The sequence below is a fragment of the Eutrema salsugineum genome, unplaced genomic scaffold, assembly GCF_000478725.1.
Source record: "Eutrema salsugineum unplaced genomic scaffold, Eutsalg1_0 scaffold_12, whole genome shotgun sequence".
In the NCBI taxonomy this organism is placed as follows: domain Eukaryota; kingdom Viridiplantae; phylum Streptophyta; class Magnoliopsida; order Brassicales; family Brassicaceae; genus Eutrema; species Eutrema salsugineum.
In genome coordinates this window covers 4705882-4727123 of record NW_006256895.1, presented here as the reverse complement: position 1 = coordinate 4727123, position 21242 = coordinate 4705882, and the positions used below count along the sequence as shown (strand labels likewise).

Genomic DNA, 21242 nt, shown 5'->3' with positions numbered 1-21242 from the left:
CGCTGGATCACACTTTCCTTGCTTTGTGGTATTCTTTGCACCTTGACCTTTGTCTCTTGGCTTTGAAGTTCCTGAGACCAAACCTTTGCCTTTTGATGCAGGACCCTTCTTCTTGGCCTAAGAGTTGGTTCTTTCAGTCATCTGCCAAGAGATTCTCAAAAATATTGTTAGTACAAGGATAAGCCTCACAAAAGTCTTCAAAATTTTGAAAAAAAATTGTTGCAAGAATCGATATCAACAGCACATGAACAAGTTTCTCAAGCTAAGAATCAATCAAATAAATTCATAGCAATGCAAAAACAAGAGTGCAAAGCAGGGACTCAGCAAGAAACCAATTCATCTCTTTAAAAAAAAAATCGATTTCGTTCATGAATTACTTGCAACAATTTTCAAAATTCAAGAACAAGTAATTACCAACAAAGTGCTCTGTTTTCCAAGACTATCTAGCACCCTAGCATTTATAAAAATAATCCCAAGGTCTAAAACAACCTATCAAAATCGATTCCACACCTTAAAGTTCCAAAAATCACCATTGAAGAACATGGAAAGAGATGAGTTTTAACAGGATGGAATACCTTGGGATTAAGATGCAACGAGTTCGAAATGCAATCAGGATGATGTTAACAACTCAAAAACGAGCTCAGAGCACTTTGAATCAACAATTTTGGTGGAGAAATGAGAGAGATATGGTGAAAACAATGGAGAGAAATGAGAGAGAGAGTTGCAAACTCGGGTTTGTTGTGAGGAAGAGAGAGTGTGGGACAGGGTGAAGCCTTTGGACTGGTGGTCAATAGATCTATTTTGACCAGTCAAGGCTTTGACCCGTCCTTTTCTCATTGACCGGCCTTCTTCTCTCTTTTGTGCGTCCGGGAACCGTCGGGATCGAGCCGTGTGACCGTCTCGGTGCAGAACCGGAAATATTTTTGTGCTACCTGGTAATCCTCTGTCTAACCCGCACAACCATCCCGCAACCATTCTGGCCGTTCCTCTTTTTGCTGCGGCTTGGTCTTCATATTCCCAGCTAGCACAGCTGACCTGGAGTAAATTGAGAGTGCATGTGCGACTTGGTTTCCTATGTTCCCAGGTAGCACAACTATGCCGCAGACTTTTGGACTTAAACAAAACGGCCTTTCTTTTCCTGCTGCGACCTGATGTTCATGTTCCCAGCTAGCACGCTCATCTTGGAGTAAATTCCGAGTATATGTGCGGGTTGGTCTTCTTTACTCCCAGGTAGCACGCTTAACTCGCAGGTTTTGGGACTTAAACTCTTTGGCCTCCCTTCTTTTTGTGCGGCCTGGAACCCTTACTTCCCAGCTAGCACGCCCATCTTGGAGTAAATTCCGAGTATATGTGCGAGTTAGCTCCCTTTGTTTCCAGGTAGCACGACCATGTCGCAGGGTTTGTTACTTAGAAAACTCGGCCATCTCTCTTTTGCTGCGGCTTGGAACTCTTGCCTCCCAGGTAGCACACCTAAACCGCAGGGTTTTGTCACTTAAGCTCCTTGGCCGTTCTCTTCATGCTGCGACCTGGCCTCCATGTTCCTAGCTAGCACAGCTGTCCCGGAGTGAATTTCGAATCTTCATGCGGCCTGGACTCCTTTATTTTAACCCGCAGCACCAGCTAGCACAGTTTTGGACTTAGGCGTTTTGGACTCCTTCTGTTTAGTGCGGCCTGGCCTTCTTCTTTCCAGGTAGCACGACCATCTCGGAGTGAATTGCGAATGATCGTGCGACTTAGCCTCCTTGGGTTTCAGGCCGCAGCACCAGGTCGCACAGTTTAGCACTTAGAACTCTCGGCCTTCTTCTTTCTGGTGCGGCTCAGCTTCCATGCTTCTAGGTCGCACACTCAAGCCGGAGTAAATTCCGAATAGATGTGCGGCCTAGCTTCCTCTCTTCTGACCCGCACTCCCAAGCCGCAGTAACTGGGACTTAAACATGTCGGGCTTCTCATGGTTTCGTGCGGCCAGGGTCCTTTAACACCAGGTACCACGCCCAGGCCGGAGTAAATCACGAGTCTTGCTGCGGCCTGGGCTCTTCATGCACTAACCCGCACACCTAGGTAGCACTGAGGCGTTCTTCAAGTTTTTTCTGGCTTTAAACAGTCCTCTCAGCTCTCTCACATGCTCCATTCCATTCATCACAAGCTAATGTTCTCCAAGGATCACCTAGTACCTGAGACCAACTCACAAAACCCATAAAAAAGTTCTAAAACATAAAGGAAAAGAGAAGAAATCAAAAGAACTATGTACAAAGATAAGCTTGGGGTGTCTCCCAAAAGCACTCTGTTTAAAGTCTCTAAGTTTGACTTTGAGAACCTGTTTAACAGGCTGGTGGATCAAGAAGAGGAACTGTTGTAGCTTCCTCTTTCCCTTGTGAAACTAAGTAATGCTTGATTCTCTGTCCATTCACCACAAATTCCTGACCATTCTTTCCTTCCAAGACAATGGCACCATAAGGCCTCACTTCAAGAACTTTGAAAGGTCCAGACCACCTAGACTTAAGCTTTCCTGGAAACAACTTAAGTCTAGAGTTGAAAAGCAACACCAAATCACCATTCTTGAACTCTCTTTTCAGAATCTTTTGGTCATGCAGGACCTTGGTCTTCTCCTTATAGATCTTTGAGCTTTCAAAAGCCTCAAGCCTAATCTCCTCAAGTTCATGAAGTTGCATGATCCTTTTCTCTTGAGCTGTCTTGATATCAAAGTTCAACAACTTCACAGCCCACATGGCCTTGTATTCCAGCTCAACAGGAAGGTGGCAGCTCTTCCCATATAGCAAACTGAATGGTGATGTTCCAATTGGAGTTTTAAAGGCAGTCCTGTAAGCCCACAATGCATCATCTACCCTTTTGCTCCAATCTTTTCTGCTTGAGCTAACAGTCCTCTCAAGAATGGCTTTGATCTGTCTGTTGGATACTTCAACCTGGCCACTAGTTTGAGGATGATATGGAGTAGCTATCTTGTGTTTAACTCCATGCTTCCTCAATAAACCTTCCAGAGTCTTGTTCACAAAATGGGATCCTCCATCAGAGATGACAACCCTTGGAACTCCAAACCTTGGGAAGATGATGCTCTTGAACAGCTTCACTACAACCTTGGAATCATTGGTAGGGGAAGCAATGGCCTCAACCCATTTGGACACATAGTCCACAGCAACAAGTATGTACTGATTCCCATAGGATGAAATGAAGGGCCCCATAAAGTCAATCCCCCAGCAATCAAAGATCTCAACTTCCAGAATGGGGTTTTGAGGCATCTCACTTCTCTTAGATATGTTCCCATGCCTCTGACAGGCATCACATGCTGAAACCACCAACTGGGCATCTTTGAACATTGTAGGCCACCAAAACCCACTTTGAAGAACCTTTGCCACAGTTTTGAATGCCCCCATGTGACCTCCAAAAGCAGAACCATGACATTCTTGCAACACAGGTTGCATCTCCTCTTCAGCAAGACACCTTCTGTACAGCTGATCCTTGTTTAGAACATAGAGGTAGGGCTCATCCCAATGGTATCTCTGGACATCTCTGAAGAACTTTTTCCTCTTGTAAGCATCCAATTCAGGAGGCTCCACCCCACATACAAGATAGTTCACTATGTCTGCAAACCAAGGCATCCTCCTTTCTTGAATGCTCTCTACTTCCTCAAACTCCAAGTAGGAATGGAGCACCATCAGAGACTCTTCAGGCAAAGCATCATCTATGGGGACTTTGTCTTCAATCCTCAGCCTTGAGAGATGGTCTGCAGCCCCATTCTCAATGCCCTTTTTATCAAGCACCTCCATATCAAACTCTTGGAGCAATAAAACCCATCTCAACAGCCTTGGCTTGGCATCTTTCTTGGTCATCAAGTACCTGAGGGCTGCATGATCAGTATACACAATGACCTTTGATTCCACCAGGTAGCTTCTGAACTTATCAAAGGCAAAAACTATTGCCAGCATTTCCTTTTCAGTTGTAGCATACTTCTCTTGGGCAGAGTCAAGTGTTCTACTTGCATAGTAGATCACATGCAGCTTCTTGTCTTTCTTTTGTCCAAGTACTGCTCCAACAGCAAAGTCAGAAGCATCTGTCATGACCTCAAAAGGTAGGGACCAGTCTGGTGCCTGAACTATTGGTGCACTAACCAATGACTCCTTGATCAACTTAAAGGCTTCTTCACACTCAGCATCAAAGATGAAATCCACCTCCTTACACAACAGTCTTGTTAAGGGCCTGGCAATCCTTGAGAAGTCCTTTATGAATCTTCTATAAAACCCTGCATGACCAAGGAACCTCCTTATCCCTTTAACTGAAGTGGGGGTTTGCAGATTCACCATCACTTCCACCTTTGCCTTATCAACCTCAATACCCTTTTCAGAGATCTTGTACCCAAGAACTATTCCTTCTTGCACCATGAAATGACACTTCTCCCAGTTCAGCACCAAGTTGTGCTGCTCACATCTCTCCAACACCTGTGTCAAATTAGAGAGACAATCCGAGAAGGAGGAGCCATAGACACTAAAGTCATCCATGAACACCTCAACTTTCTCTTCAATAATGTCAGAGAAAATGTGCATCATACATCTTTGAAAAGTGGCTGGTGCATTACATAAACCGAAGGGCATTCTCCTATAAGCATAAGTGCCATAAGGGCATGTGAATGTTGTTTTCTCTTGATCCCGGGGGTCTATGGGAATTTGGAAGAACCCCGAGTACCCATCGAGAAAACAAAAATAAGGATGATTAGCTAACCTTTCAAGCATTTGATCAATGAATGGTAAAGGGAAATGATCTTTTCTAGAAGCAGAATTCAATTTCCTATAGTCAATGCACATGCGAAGGCCAGTTATGGTTCTTTGAGCTATGAGTTCATCCTCATCGTTTTTCACCACTGTGATCCCACCTTTCTTGGGCACAACATGAACAGGAGACACCCATCTTGAGTCAGAGATTGGTTAAATTATCCCTGCCTCAAGAAGCTTTAGTATCTCCTTCTTAACCACTTCCCTAAGGTTGGGGTTAAGTCTTCGTTGATGCTCAATAGAAGACATAGATTGGTCCTCTAGGTGGATCCTATGGGTGCAAATGTCAGGAGAGATCCCTCTAATATCAGCCAAAGAATACCCTATGGCTCTCCTGAACTTTCTTATTTCATTCAGCAATGCACTCTCTTGATCCTCTAATAGGCTATCATTGATGATGACAGGATATGTGGAGTTTAAGCCTAAGAAAGCATACCTGAGCCCTGTTGGTAGAGGCTTGAGCTCAACAGAGGGTGCATCAGCCTCATTCCAGTCCTGGTCCAAGCTGCTTTGGCTGGTGACTGATTCCTTGATAGCAAAAACTTCAGAGCCACTTTGTTCCAGCTCCAAAAACCTTGTTTCAGGACCCAGCTCTCTTGCATTGTCCAGATACAGCTTATACCCTTCACTTGCTTCAGCCAAGAGCTCATTGTCTCCTTGTTCTTGAGTTAGAGCAGCTTGAAGAGGATCCTCAGTGTTCAGCTCCTCCAGCAACTCATCAGCCAACTCGTCCATTGACCTTCAATGGTGGGTTTCTTCATCATCTCATTCACATCAAACTTGAGCCTTTCAGACCCAAGTTGAAGCTCTATTATCCCACCTCTCACATCAATAATAGCTCCTGCAGTGGCTAAGAATGGCCTGCCCAAGATGAGAGGATCTACTGGTTCCTCATCCATTTCCAGCACAACAAAATCTGTTGGAACCTCAAAACCACCTATCTTGACAGGTAGATCTTCCAACATACCAACAGGCAATCTAACTGATCTATCTGCAAGGATAAGAGAGATCCTTGCAGGCTTGAACACTCCAAAGCCCAGCTTCTTTGCTATGGAGAATGGCATCAAGCTGAATGATGCTCCTAGATCACAAAGACATCCAGAGAATAGAAGAGGTCCAATGGCACAAGGGAGTGTGAAACTCCCTGGATCAGTTAACTTCCTTGGGATGGACTTCTTCTGAATGATAGCACTGCATTCATGACTAAGTACTACCATGCCTAGAAGCTCTTTTGTCTTGTTCAGAATGGCATCCTTCAAGAACTTCCCCATCTTTGGCATCATTAAGAATGCATCAATGAGAGGCATTGTGAGTGGTGTCTCTTTGAGTGCCTTCTCAAATACAGCTCTTGCCTTATTCACTAGTTGCTTCTTAAATCTCCCTGGAAATGGGAGCTTGGGTTGGTATGGAGGTGGTGGCACATACTTCTTCTCTGGTTCTGGTTCCTTTGCTACCTCTTTACCCTTTTCTGTCCTTGGTTTCTCAGCAACTTGATCATCCTTTAAGGCTGCCTCCCCCTCAGGTTGATCATTGTCCTCAATGATGACTTTGTTGTTCTCAATACCAGGTAACTCCTTGCCACTCCTCACTGTAATGGCCTTGGCATATTCCTTGGGGTTGGGTTCTGGTTTTCCAGGTAGGTGACCTTGGTTCCTTGAGCTTGATACCTGGTTTTGGTTCAGTTCCTTGATTTCCTGCTGCATAGTCTGTTGACCCTGAAGTAGTTGTTGCAGAATACCAACCATATCTGTACCCATATGTGGCTGCTGTTGAACCATTGGTGGCTGAAACTGTTGTTGAACCGGCGCCTGCTGTTGGAACTGTGGTGGACCAAACCCTGGTGGTGCCTTTGGCTGCTGTGAAGTGTAACCAGTGCCCTGAAATGGTTGCTGTTGCTGACCAAAACTCTGATTCTTGCCAAATTGATTCTTGGGTTGGAATGACCCTTGAAAGTTGTTCTTGGGAACAAAGTTCTTTGGAGCTTGAGAATTGGGATAGACCTGGTCTTGTGGGTTAGCTACATTGGTGTTCCTGTAAGAGAGGTTTGGATTGGCATTACCATACTGATATCTTTGGAACCTCTGATTCCCAATGTAGTTGAGCTCCTCTTGGGTAAGACCTTCTTCACTTATGTTCTCAAAGATTTGAGAAGGTTCCTCATACTCTCCAACAAAATGCATTGGCTTCTGAGTGGTGAATTTCAGCTTGTCTAATTCACTCCTCAACTCCTTAACTTCTCTGGTGAGCCTCTGTTCTGAGCTTGAACCTTCAGACCTATTTGATCTGTCATAGTCTTCACCATAAGTATCATTGCTCAATGCTAAGTTCTCCACTAGCTCTAAAGCAGCATGTATCTCTTTACCCAGAAAGTTCCCATTGGAAGCAGTATCCAGCTGGTTTCTAATCTTGGGAAGAGCTCCCCTATACAGTGTGCTGAGAAGAGAAGCCTCACTAAACCCATGGTGTGGGCATTGGTTTGTGTAGCTCCTGAATCTCTAATATGCTTCACCAAAACTCTCATTGCTGTGCTGAGTGAAGCTAGAGATTTGGTTCCTCAGTTTTGCAGTTCTTGAGGTCGAGAAGAACTTAGATAAGAAGGCTTGCTTGCATTGCTCCCAGGTTTGAATGGAGCCTCTTGGAAGATTCTTCTCCCATTGATGAGCTTTATCACCAAGACTGAATGGGAATAGTCTTAGCTTGAAGCTGTCTTCTGAAACTCCATTTATCTTGGTCAGATCACACACCTTATCAAACTGGTCCAAGTGTTCCAAGGGATGTTCCATTGCTAACCCATGGAACTTTGAGTTCTGGACCATATTCAGCAAAGATGCCTTCAATTCAAAGTTGTTGTTTTGCACAGGTGGTGCCTGAATACCACCTCCATACTGATGAGCATTGGCCCTGTCATTCTCTCCAACATAGACTTGGGGTTGCTCATATCTCCTTTGCTGTGGTTGGAAAGGGTGGGGTTGGTGGTGCACTTGTTGTCTTTGTTGAACATTGGCCTGATGCCTCTGTTGATGAGCTTGAGCTTGTCCCTGGTGGACATAAGCTTGTTGGTGCACCTGTTCCTGATGAACATTACCCTGATGAAACCCTTGACCAACTCCATTTCCAGCTCCATTACCCTGAGCCTGTTGCTCCTGAACCGGTTGTTCTATATCCACAACGTGGTCTCTTTGTTCTTCCATGTCAGCCTGATCAATCTGTCTACCACGTCTGTCCCTTCTCCTCCTTGGTACCAAAAGGTTGATGTTGTCGTTGAGAGGGAAAGGTGGACCACACCTTCTTGATCTAGACCTGGTGTTCATACACCTGAAATCACAAACAGAACTTGAAAGGAATCAGTAAAAACAAGAAAGTAAGCACTTGATCTCAAGAACAGATCAGAGCTTAATGCTAAACAAACCACAATTTGGCAACGGCGCCAATTGATAGATAAGACTTTTTAGAGTCTCAGGGCTATCAATCCCCTTGTCAAAGTAGCACAAAGAGGTTAATCAATCCAAGAATGTGGTGATAGACACTAAGCTATATGATCAAGTTCTTAATTCAAGCAAACAAGAGTGGGTTTTGGTTAACTAATGACAACTAACAAACTTAAACAGGTTTAAAGACTAATGACAATGACTAATCAAGAACTAAGCAATGACAAATGATGTGAATATGATATGATGGAAGCATGAGATTCTAGACATGATAGTTGGTTAGGGTGCTTTGGTGCTAAACTAGAAATGCTAATGACAATGATGAGACATGATTCAAATGATTAAGAACTCAAATCTAGGTTAATCTTCTCATGAAGGTATTAACCCCTATACTAATCCATTTTCAAACCAAATTCCCATTTGTGAAACATGAATCAATATGCATTAACAAACAGCTCTTAATGATCATTCAAGCAAATAACAATACATCATCATGCAGAAAAATGCTTAAACCTCTAATACAGCTCTTTCAGGAATTTCATCAAACACTTTTGGTGCATGAAATTCCCAGAATCTAGATCTCAAGTGATTATCAAGGATCTAGCATAGAGAACAGCTGTTTAGAGAGATGAATCAATGAATCTAGCCCTAAGCACTCCTAATCTAACACTTTAGCACCCTAACCTACACATCTAGAACCTCATTAGGGTGACTACTCACTAATCATACTAATCTCTCTTAAACCTTTGCAAGTTGAGAAGATTAGCATGATTAATGATGAGAAATGGAGATGGAGATGATAGATTCAAAAGAAAACACCTTTAAACACCCAGATCTCTTTAAACTCTCTTGATTAAACACTCAAATATAGATATTTCTCTTCTTAATGGAGTCTTTCACCAAAGAGGCAAGAGACAAAGGGAATAAAACTTAATTCTCCCCCCAAAAAACCCTAAAAAGTATTTATACTTCCTTAAAAACGAACCGGGTCAGCCCGGAACAAACCGGGTCCTGACCCGGCTTTAATGGATAAAGTGGGAATTACTGCGGGTTGTCCAGTATGTCCCAGGTCGCACACCTAAGTCGCAGTAGATGAAGACTTGTCTTGTGAAGCCTGAATCGCCTTGTCTTAGCCGCACGCCTAAGTAGGAGTGTTTTGAGAGTGTTGCTGCGGCTTGGTCTCCTTCCTCTCCAACTCGCAGGGCTAAGGCGGTTTCTGGGGAATGTACAAACTGTGCGGGTTGGTCTCTATTGCACCTAGGTCGCAGGCTCAAGTCGGAGTGATTTGCGAGTGATCGTGCGGCATAGTTCCAGGCGCGGCTAACTCGCATGCCTAAGTCGCACGATTGTGGACTTAGCATTTCTCTTGCTCGGGAGCTTCAGATCTCTTCCAGTGATAGTTTACCCGCACATTTCAACTCGCAGAATCAGCATTCAGGCGTTCATCTTCAGGCCTGCGGGTTAACCAAGTCGCAAGACCATCTCGCAGCATTCAGAGCAGCTTAGACCACTTCGCATTCCGGAGAGTGTAACTCCTATAAGACTTGTCAGAATTGAATGATTTCGGTTGCAGAAGACAGCGGACTCATTTATCTCCAACTTTGGTGAAGGAAGCTTCGGTGCTTGGGAAGTGTAAGGCTTCCTGGAGGGCACATCTTTGCAGTGCATGTACACGACCAGAGAGAGGCGTCTAGACATGTGTCCATTCCGGAGACCGTATCTTCCTGATCATAGATTAGAATTGAATGCTCTTGGACGTTCTGGAAAGAAGACTCAAATGTTTCTGATTCTCATGAAGGACCCGGAAACTGAATCGGCCTGGAAGTACACCGTCCTTCGCATCCTTCAGAACTGATCTGCTCGGTCCGGAATACCTGCGAGATAGGGGTTCCTTCCGACGAGCCTATCTCTCTGATCACGCGTCCGAATTCCACGATTCCACTTGCTATGAGACCGTGATGCAATGCTCTCCAACTTCTATGAAGCACCCGCCGTCTGAATCGGACCGGAAGGTTCCCCGGACAGGCGATTTCTGAGACATGTTTGCACCCGGAGATTTTGGCCGATACACTTCATTCGCGGTACATGAAAATGGCCGGTAAAGCTTCCCGCGGTACATGAAAATGGCCGGTAAAACCTTCCTGGCCAGCGAGAATGGGCCGATAACCCTCCCATAGACCCAATTTTTTCCACTTTTTTCAAGCTTTGCTCACCATTCCACTTCTGGATTCATCTTTTCAGCTCCAAATTCACCTGATAGAACACTCAAAACATGCAAAGACTCACTGGGACCTAATGCATCTCCTAAGTTCTAAAACAAACCCTAAGGACCTAAAATGCATGAAATAAAACATGATTTGAAATGATTTATGCAACCTAAATGATGCAAATTATGAACATATCATTCCTCCATGATCCCAGCTCCAAGTTGCTCCCAAAAGTCTCCAAATAACCTGAGAACACTCCAAAAATGCATGACACTCTAGGACCTAATGCAAATCCTAAACAAAGCTAGAACCAAGGACAAACTCTAACAAAACTAGCTAAATGTATGCATGAGACTCAATATTTGGACAAAAATGCAGTCCTAATCATGACAAATTATGAATATATCAACTCTCCCACACTTGTCCTTTGCTTGTCCTCAAGCCAAAAGATCAAATGAGAGAAAGAGGTTGGATGCATTGGGAGTTCATATTCCTTAATGAGAGAGTGTATCACTAAAAGAATTCAAGGCTCACTGTCCTAGTTGCTAATTCTAAGATGCATTGCAAACAAGATTACTCACAAAACTTTAGCCATACTTATCAATAAATGAATCAATCTCAAGCTTAAGTTTCCACAAACAGCCATAGTTCCAACCTTTTGACATTCATTAAAGCTCATGTGAATCATGCTTATGCAAATCACATGAACTCACTTGTCTTGGGACAGGGTCATGAGACAAAGATGATCTCATTTAATGTTTATGGTTTCCATGCAGCTCAAGGGTGATATGTCTATATTTTACATCATTTAGAGTGCATTTTAGAGTCCTCATCATGTGTTTTCCCATGTAAATTGAGTCTTTAAGCATCAAAATAGGATTTAGGGCTTGCATTAGGTCCCAAAGAGTTTTGCATGTTTTGAAGTCTTTATCAGGTGCTTTGGAAGCCATTTGGAGCTTAAGAAGAGGAGCAGAGAAGAAAACGGTGAAGAAAAGGGTCAAAAATGGTGAAAACCGCTTGAAGGAATTTCTCGGCCAAAACTCGTACCGGCTGGACCGAAACCTCGGTCAAAAAGCTTACCGAACGCTCATTATCGGCCAAAACCCTTACCGATCGACCAAAATCGACCAAAGACGAGTATCGGGTGCAAATTACCTCGGGTTAAGTTTTTGGCCGAGGCGAGAGGAATTTTACGGCTAAAAAGCTTACCGCGGTACATAGCCCTCGGTCATTTTCCTTACCGCGGGAAGCTTTTCTCGACTAAAACCTGTCCTTGCCCGCGCGTTTCAAAGATCAGCAATCCGGGGAACCTTCCGGTCCGAATCAGTTGACGGGGTCTTCTTCAAAGTTGGAGATAATCAAGGAAAGATTCCGGAACAGTTGAAATCATCCAATTCGGACCAGTGAGTAGAGAGATACGGCTTCCGGAAGAAGCACCAGCATTGCGCATACTCGGGAACCGAACAGGGGATCTCAAAGATCACGTCGGACGGAGCCTTTCCGGTCCAAACTAGCTTGCCCAGTCTTCATCAAAGTTTGCGATCTGTGAAAGACCTTCTCAGAACGTTTGTAATCACTCAATTCGGATCAATGGTTTGAAAGACAAGGTATCCAGAGTTCACATCAGTCCAAAAGCCTATTTTCCGGTGAATCCAATGCGGCGCAAAGATGTGAAATCCAGGAAGCCTTCCATCTCCCAAGCTCCGACGATTTCTTCACCAAAGTTCGAGCTTATTGAGTCATCTTGACTATGGAACTGGCCTCAGAACAATTGGAGTCGTGTGTTGAAAGTTACTGTCTCCGGAAGGCAATATGGTAGATACGAGCTTAAATGAGTTGCGATACGCGCTAAGTATTTTCTCAGGCCTCGGCATCATTGCCTCGACATTGCTTAAGTCAAGGCTCATATCTTGGGAGTATTTTGGACTAGACCTCGTGTCGATGCCTCGGCATATTGGGATCAAGGCATGCACACATAAGAAATGAAGCTGGAAACGACTAAGTGTTGAACGTACACCTCGGTGTAATGGCCTCGGCGTGCATGCCGGACTCTGTTCTCCCGAACCCCTCGACTACCAAGCCCCGCGACATTTTAAGGTGAGGTCCCTTGTCACAAACCCAGAATCAAGAACAAGACGGCTCAAGAGCACACACGTGAAGATGGATCAAAGACTAGGGTTCATGCATGTTCTTGATGTGTTCTTCACGAGATCTTCATTTGGATCCTGACTCACGTGCACTCCTCGACATAAAGACCTCGGCTTCACTCTCCGACACACCGTGGCACTCACCCATCAACCCAAGAAGGCGGCTCAGTACCTGGTTTGTTCCGGGCGGACCCGCGACACTTTCCCTTTGCTATAAATACAATTTAGGACCAAAAACCTAATCATCTTATCTCTTATCTTCTTTTAGCCTTAAGAACTTGCCTCTTTTGTGAAATCTAATCCGATATCTCGTTTTGCATCAGAGTCTTGTTCTTTCTTTATTTACTTTATCATCCAGTATTAAACTCCTTATCATGACTAGCTACACGTCTTGCAAAGGACTTAGTGAGCTCGTTATGATCAGTGAGTAGTCGTTTAAGCGGCTTTAGTTAGGTAGATTAGGGTGCTTTCAAGGTAGATTAATGGGTTTAGGTGTCTAGTCTTGCATGTTTCATTCCTTAACCGACGAGATCTCTAGGCTGGATCCAAGCACATAACTTGAGGTTCAGATCTGAGACATATCTCGCATCAAAAGTGTTTGTAGAAATGTCTGAACCACTCGGTTAAGGGTTTAAGAGTCTTTCATCGCGAGAGTGATAGTTTGTTCTCTTAAATGACATTTTTGAACTGAATCTTATTGCTGACTGATTCGTGCTTCTCAAAAGGGATTTTGGTATGAAAGAGGATCAGTTTAGATGTTTAATACTTTCATGAGAAGATTAACATGTCTTGAGTTCAAAGTCAAATGAAATCGCTTGATAAAATGATTCATTAACCCATTGGTTTAGCTTGGAAGCACCCGAGTCAAGTATCCTGTCTAAAGCCTCTGCCTTTACCATATATCATCACCATCCGAATCATTTGCTTGTTATTTGCATCTTCACTTAGTTTAAATCTCATCTTTTGTTTCATTTACATGCTCATTTACTTGTTAAATAGTCTAGTTAAAACCCTTATCATTCTCTCTTGACTTAAGATCACAAGTAACATAGATTAGTGTCTCCACTACAAGTTTGGTTTGATAACCCCTTGTACTACAACGACAGGGGTATTGATAACCTCTTTAAAGAGTGAAAACTCTTAGTTATCAAAGGGATCACTCAAGAAGGAATAAAATTTAACAGAATGCTAAGGGTAAAAGGCAACTGGTGCATACAAGAGCAGAATCCCATCTACCCAATGCCCCAAATTGGTCTTTCACCTTAACTCTACTCCCATGAAGATTACATCCTAGATACTCCTTTCTCAAGACATTCATTGCCTTATCAACCCTCTCCTCACTTCACTCTCATTCTTTTTCTCACCAGGGGATTCATCTTTTCAACTTTAAACTCAGGCTTTAGGGTCTGAATCTTCCACTTAGCTATTTCTCATATAACACTTTCTAGCCTCTTTTATTTTCTTTTCAAACACTTGAGCCCTTTTGGCTTCTTTTCTTTTCTTTTTACTTAAAGGCTAGACTTTTCTTTTCAAAACTCAAGAGCTTTTCTTTCTTTACACAGCAGACCCCAAACCGCTTTTTTTTCTTTTCCATCCCCTGGTTTTCATCTCAAACTTTCTATTTACCACTCAGTGTTTCTCAATAACTCTTCCTAGCCTACTCTAGACTCATGATGCTGAGCTAGATCTACATGAGACCCTACTCTTGTCGCCCTAAACCCAACACTTTCTGTCAAGTTTATTCAGAAAAAGGCCTCACATCTCTCACTATAGTGTTTCAGGCTTCAAGGAAGGTTTAGTTAAAGGCAGGGAACTGTCTCAAGGTGAGAGAACAGCTATTTGAGCTAGCAAGAGTGGTAAAAGGGATAAGAGAGCTCAAATATTTTAAGGGTACCCATGAGTTCACTATGACATGCACAAGCAATGATAATTAGATTGTCAAATTATGGTTCTCACTTAGATAAGACTCGAGTAATCAAAGCTCGATTCACTCAACAAGTTCAAAGCATGGATCAGTCTTGATTTCTTTCTTGTTTACATGCAGCAAAGAACTAGAAACTAGGACAGTGAACCGAATTCTTAGAGTGATATTCTCTCAAGGAAAAACCTATCATTACTCCCTTGTATTGATGCAACCAACATGAATATGCAACTAGACTAAATCCTAAAAATGAGAATGCAACAACATGAACTTTTTTTTTGTGAAAATTTTTTGATTTTTCGATTTTTTTTGGTTTTTTAATATGCACTTAGATGAAACTACATGAATGCATGCAAGAATGTGACTCAAGACTCAAAGTATAAAATAAGAACAGAGATAATATGATTAGTAAAAGATGAAACTCCTCCCCCACACTTAAATAATACAGTCCCTTGTGTTATAAAAGCATGAGAAAGGAGTAAAAGCAAAACAAACAAGTAAAATGCAAAGAGGAAAAGAAAATCTACATGCATATGTACAAGGTTTGGAGTGTTTATCTCAATCGCTGAGGTCGGATCCCAGGTAGTGGGATGGATTGGAGGTGGAGCAGGATGGTGTTGATTGTCTAGGTGGGCTGCTCTCAGGTGAATCTGGTAGGAACGCTGTGGCCGGGTTGATCCAGTCTTCTTTTCCTGGTGAGAACGCAAGGTCATGAGCTGTTGAGCTTTCTCCCACCTCTTCTCTTGTAACTTGTTTAGGTGAGGTGGCTGGAGCTGTGAGCTTCTTCACCTTCTTCTTTAGTTGCCTCACATAGTCAACTAGCTTGTGGATAGTTTTGTCTTGCCATTTGCACCATTTCTGAAGGCTGTTAACTCTTGAATACAGCTTCTTTGTGTGATACTCAGGTTCACCCCAAACATAAGGATCAAAATGGTACCGGCCTGCTCCCATCCTTCTTTCAAGAACTCTTGGCTCCTCATTCTCACAACCGGCAGCCCTAGCTGTGCTCTGCTCTTTAACTGGCTCTTTACCCTTGGATTCTGCCGTTTTCTTGCATATGCGAATTGGAGGGTCAATGGCTGGGTTATAGAGCTGATCTTTTAGAACAATAAAGGAGACATTGTGCCTTTCTGTGAGAGTGGTGATGGCTGGGTGTGGCAACAGAACTTGATACTTCTCATTTTGTAAGAGCCTGAAGGTGTACAAGAAGTTTTCACCATTGGTTTCTGTTAAAAACCCAACCTTGGTGAGGGTAGTTTCATCAATCAACTCAGACTTGACCTCAACATCATCAAAGAAAAAACCTCTTGCTTTCAAAATCTGTCACTAACCATCCATTGTGCAACTTAGTGAGCTTCTGCCTTTACCCTCACTCCAAGCAATCTCTTTGTATATCAGCATGTGACGTGCCAAGAATGTACCACCAGAAGGGATGTAGTGTGGGAGATGAAATTCTTTCTTGCTCTTCAAGTGACTGATGAGAGGATGTAGACCCATACCCAATAGCTCCATATCAGCTAGACGCACCACACCATCATTGTGTTTGGTAAAAAACATTTGGCAAAGCACTTTGTGACATTAGCGGATGGCTGGGTTTCTTATCCATGAACTCTTGCATCTTCCTCCTCTGAAGCTCCCAAAAGCTATTGTATCCCACAGGCCAGTAATCATGTGATCAGGGTAGGTGAACTTCAACGTCTCATCCTTTGCAGGTCTTGGAAAGTCAAAGATCTCATCTAGTTCCTTGAAGCTTACTTGGTATGGTGTACCATTGACTGTGAACTCTATGTGCGCAAGACCATTGCCCTCTTTGATCCTCTGATCTCTGGGGCCATACCCACAAACTTCAAGGGATGCAAGAAACTCTTGTGTTACTCCATCATGAGCCACATATTTCATCTCAAAGAATCCACCAAATCCCATGTTGTTAAAAATAAGCTGAACCTCTTCAAGTAGCCCCATCTTTTTCAGCAGCTCCATATCAGGGAATTTGGTTTGCAACACCTTTACATCCTTGAACATAGCAGAGTAATCATCAAAAGTTGGTTCTTTGTCTTCAGGTTCTGGCTTTGTCTTTGCTTTCCTAATCGGCTGCAATACTACTTCAGGATCACTCTCTGTTTCATCTTCATCTTCAGCCACAACCATCTATTTTCCTTTCCTTTGAACAGCTTCAACCAGCGCCAGTTCTTTACCTGTATTCCTTGAAGTAGAAGCCTTGGTTCTCTTCGGTGCAGCCAATTTCTTTACTTTCTTCTCAGCCGGATTCTTTGGCTTTCCTGTTCTCTTCTTTTTTCCAAAAACCTTACGCCCAAAGGGTAGAATCTGATCCTCTGAAGCTCCAGCTCTTTCTTGTTTCGATTTCTCTATGGCTGCGGTTCTTTTTGTCCCTCCCATCCTGCATTTTCTCAAACAGCTGTGAGCACCAAGGCAAGAGAACAACAAAAGTTTTCCAAAAATTCACCAAGTTCAGGGGTGGTACAGATCGATTTCACTAGAAAAGAATGTGTCTTTAGCCGGTCAAAAATCAATAAACCCAAGGGAATGGCATGAAGCAATGCACACAAAGAGTTCAGCTTGACACACAATTTCTAGAAAAAAAAAGAATCGAAATAATTGATGAATTTAAAGAAATATCTCCAAAATTCCAAGAACAGATCATTCTCAAGCAAGATTCATGCATTTCCTATTCATTCTACTTGCAAAACATTCACAAAATGATTCCAAGGTATCAAGCGGCTTATTAAAATCGATTCCATGTATTTCTTGTTCATGAACAGTACATTAAGACATGGAAAAGGTGAGTTTTAACAGACAAAAATACCTTGGAATCTTCAAAGTTCGAGTGAAACACGAATATGCAGCAAGAAACTAGGCAAGGTTACGAGTTCAATGCAGTTGGAATTCCTTAATTTGGTTCAAGAACGAGAGAGATATGAATGTTTCAAGTTCAAGAAATGAGGAGAAGAGATCAAACTCATGTGAGGAAGAAGACTGTGGTGGGGAACAGCTGTAAAGGGCGCGGCTTTGACCGGTCAACGTACGTACGGTTAAGATATTCAAAAATGTTTTGCCGCGCCTGGTTGACCGTGGCACGTGACTGCGTCAAATGCCGCAGCCTGGAGCGTCCCGTGTCATCGTTCTCGCGGTATTTCCCAAATGAAGCTTCGTTGTCCAACATGTGCCACGGTCTATATCACTCCCCGTGCAAGCTGACCGCGTCAAACGCCGAAGATTGGTTTGTCCATCTCTCCTTTGCCACGGCCGGCCTCAGGTCCGCGTCTCCTGACCATGGCAAACCCTGAAAGTATGCAACCTTTGCCACGGTCACACTTCAAGACCGTGATTTCTCTCTCGTGGCTTGGCTAAAAAGCTTGCCACGCTTGATATTTGACCGTGGCCGGTTACCATGCTCAAGGTTGAGCATAAACATTTGCCCACTTCTTCATGCCTTTTCATCTTGCAATCACTTTCCATGAGTTCAAACTCAAACCTGTAACCTGTAGACACTAAACAAACCTATCAAAACATCCTAAAACATAAAAAAAAAAGAGAAAGGAAAAGATTAAAAGCATATTTACAAAGGATAAACTTGGGGTGTCTCCCAAGAACACTTTGTTTAAAGTCTCTAAGTTTGACTTTGAAAACCTGTTTAACAGGCTAGTGGTGGATCAAGAAAGGGAACTGATGTAGCTTCCTCCTTTCTTTGTGAGACCAGGTAGTGCTTGATCCTTTGGCCATTAACCACAAACTCTTGACCATTCTTGCCTCCTAACACAACAGCTCCATATGGCCTGACCTCAAGAACCTTAAATGGACCAAACCATCTAGACTTAAGTTTTCCAAGAAACAACTTAAGCCTAGAGTTGAACAGCAACACCAGATAACCTTCCTTGAACTCCCTTTTCAGAATCTTTTGATCATGCAGAGTCTTGGTCTTTTCTTTATAAATCTTGGAGCTCTCAAAAGCCCCCAGCCTGATCTCTTCAACCTCATGGAGTTGAATTATCCTCTTCTTTTGAGCTGTCTTGATATCAAAGTTCAGCAACTTCACAGCCCATAAAGCGTTGTACTCGAGCTCAACAGGAAGGTGACAGCTCTTAAAGGCAGATTGAAGGAATATGTCCCAATTGGAGTCTTAAAGGCTGTTCTATAAGCCCACAATGCATCATCCAGCCTTTTGTTCCAATCTTTTCTGCTTGAGCTAACAGTCCTCTCAAGAATGACCTTAATCTGTCTATTAGATACTTCAACCTGGCCACTAGTCTGAGGATGATAAGGAGTAGCTACTTTGTGCTTCACTCCATGCTTTCTCAGCAATCCCTCCAAGGTTTTGTTCACAAAATGAGATCCATTATCAGAAATAACAACCCTGGGTACTCCAAATCTTGGGAAGATTATGTTCTTGAACAACCTCACTACTACCTTGGAATCATTGGTAGGGGAAGCAATAGCCTCAACCCACTTGGACACGTAGTCCACAGCCACTAGTATGTACTGATTCCCATAAGATGAGATGAAAGGCCCCATAAAGTCCACTCCCCAACAATTAAAGATTTCAACCTCTAGGATTGGATTTTGAGGCATCTCACTCCTCTTTGAAATGTTCCCATGCCTCTGACAGGCATCACATGCTGAAACAACCATCTGAGCATCCTTGAACATTGTGGGCCACCAAAACCCTGAAGTTGTTTAATCAATCTAAAGTTGTTTCTTATCATCTTCCCTTTTGCTTCTAATCATGTTTAACATCATCTCTTGCAAAAAATTAGGTGTGTTAAGCATGATTAGTGAGTAGTCTTCTTTTAAGCTTCTAGGTGTGTAGATTAGGGTGCTTAGATGTTTGATTTATGATGTTTAGGTTCTAGATTCTCATTTCCTTTCCTTAGTTAGCTGCTCTTAGTGCCTGATTTCCTTGAAAAAGTGAAATCTGGGTTCATAAGCATTTCATACACCAAAAGTGTTTGATGAAATGCCTGAATGAGCTAACTTAAGGGTTTATGTTTTGAATGCCATGAGAATGTTTGTTTGAAGCATAAATGACATGTTAGAACTATTTCTTAATGCATACTGATCATCATTACCACTAATGAGGATTGGGTTTGAATGCTGATTAGTATAATGGTCATTGTCTTGAGAAAGAAATGATCTTGCTTTGAGTTCTAAGTTGATTGGAATTTGAGATCATGTGATGCTTACTATATCATTCTGTGTAAGATTCAGTCTATTTTGGCTCTTATTTTGATACACAAAGAGGCTGTCTGGTGATATTAGACTTGGAACCTTATGCTTCTTGATTGCTTATTCACTAATGGGAATTATTCTTGATTAAGTAATTTGCAAAGGGATTTCTGTCATGGGAATGAATTAATCTATGTTGGAAGTCTAGACTAAAGAATTTCAAGTGTTGCATTGTTTGCTCAGCATCATGAATTAAGCATTGAAAGTACCCTGATCAATGATCACATCTAGAGGTTTAGCTTTATCTTTATTTGAATTTGAGTCCTTGCTTTGTTGTCTTGCTTGTTTAGTTCTTAATTACTGCTTGTTTGTTCTTGCTTGTTTTATTATATGCTTTTAGATAATCTTGGTTACCAACTCATCTGCATATTAGACTTGGATTAAGAATTGATCCTCATAGTCTTGGTGTCTAGAATCTCTCCATTTAGATTGACCCTCAAGTACTACAACACAAGAGGTTAATTGACCTTAGTGGGCAAAAAGAAAAAAAACCTGCTATCAATTTGGCGCCGTTACCGGGATCACTTATACTAGTTAGGCACTAGTTTATGTGATTGAATATCAATTTGGCGCCGTTGCCAATTGGAGAGTTCATTCTAGCATTAGGACTTTGGATCTTCTAGAGATGAAGTCATTTTCTTTTGTTTTACTGATTAGCTTTCAAGTGCTGTCTTTGTTTTCAGGTGTATGAACACCAGAATTCAAGCAAGAAGACAAATAGAAAGAGCTGTGCACATTGAGAGGTTGGGTATGGATCAAGGGCAACAGGCTCATGGTGGTAATGGAAACCACCAGAATCAGCAAGAGCCACCACCTCCACGTCCAAGACAAGTTGTGGGAGCTGGTGATGAGGCCAATGGTCAGGGTCAGAGACATGGGATTCAAGCTCCAACACCTGAAAACGATTTTGAGATCAAATCTGGCTTGATCAACATGGTGCAATCAATCAAGTTCCATGGCTTGGCATTAGAAGACCCATTAGACTACATTGACAACTTTGATAGAGTTTGTGATCTAACTAAAATGAATGGAGTGAGTGAGGACAGTTTCAAGTTGAGGCTATTTCCTTTTTCTCTAGGAGACAAAGCTCATCAATGGTAAAAGTCTCTACCTCAAGGATCAGTCACAACATGGGAGCAATGCAAAAGAGCAGTTCTAACCAAGTTCTTCTCTTCATCAAGAACAGCAAGGTTAAGAAATGAAATCTCAAGTTTCATTCAGAAGAACCATGAATCCTTTTGTGAGGCTTGGGAAAGATTTAGAGGGTATACCATGCAATGCCCTCACCATGGATTCTCAGATGCTTAGCTGCTAAGTACCTTCTACAGAGGTGCTTTACCAAAGGTCAGACTCCTCTTGGACACAGCTTCAAATGGTACTTTCATGACCAAGGAAGTCAATGATGCCATGACCCTTGTGGAGAATGTAGCTCAGAGTGATGAGCTTTATGGATCAGACTTCGACAGGAATTCAAGAGGTGCTATGAGTGCAGAAGAAGAAAGGACAAGGAAAGACAT

General features: G+C 42.7%; 2 non-coding genes across 2 annotated transcripts; one reads left to right on the top strand and one right to left on the bottom strand.

The window, feature by feature from the left end:
- The first annotated feature begins 7235 nt into the window (after nucleotides 1-7235).
- Nucleotides 7236-7342, top strand: LOC112089466. The gene has a single exon (XR_002901104.1). It is a non-coding gene; the product is annotated as a small nucleolar RNA R71 (small nucleolar RNA).
- A 13571-nt stretch (nucleotides 7343-20913) lies between these two features.
- Nucleotides 20914-21020, bottom strand: LOC112089371. The gene has a single exon (XR_002901008.1). It is a non-coding gene; the product is annotated as a small nucleolar RNA R71 (small nucleolar RNA).
- Nucleotides 21021-21242: the final 222 nt, after the last annotated feature.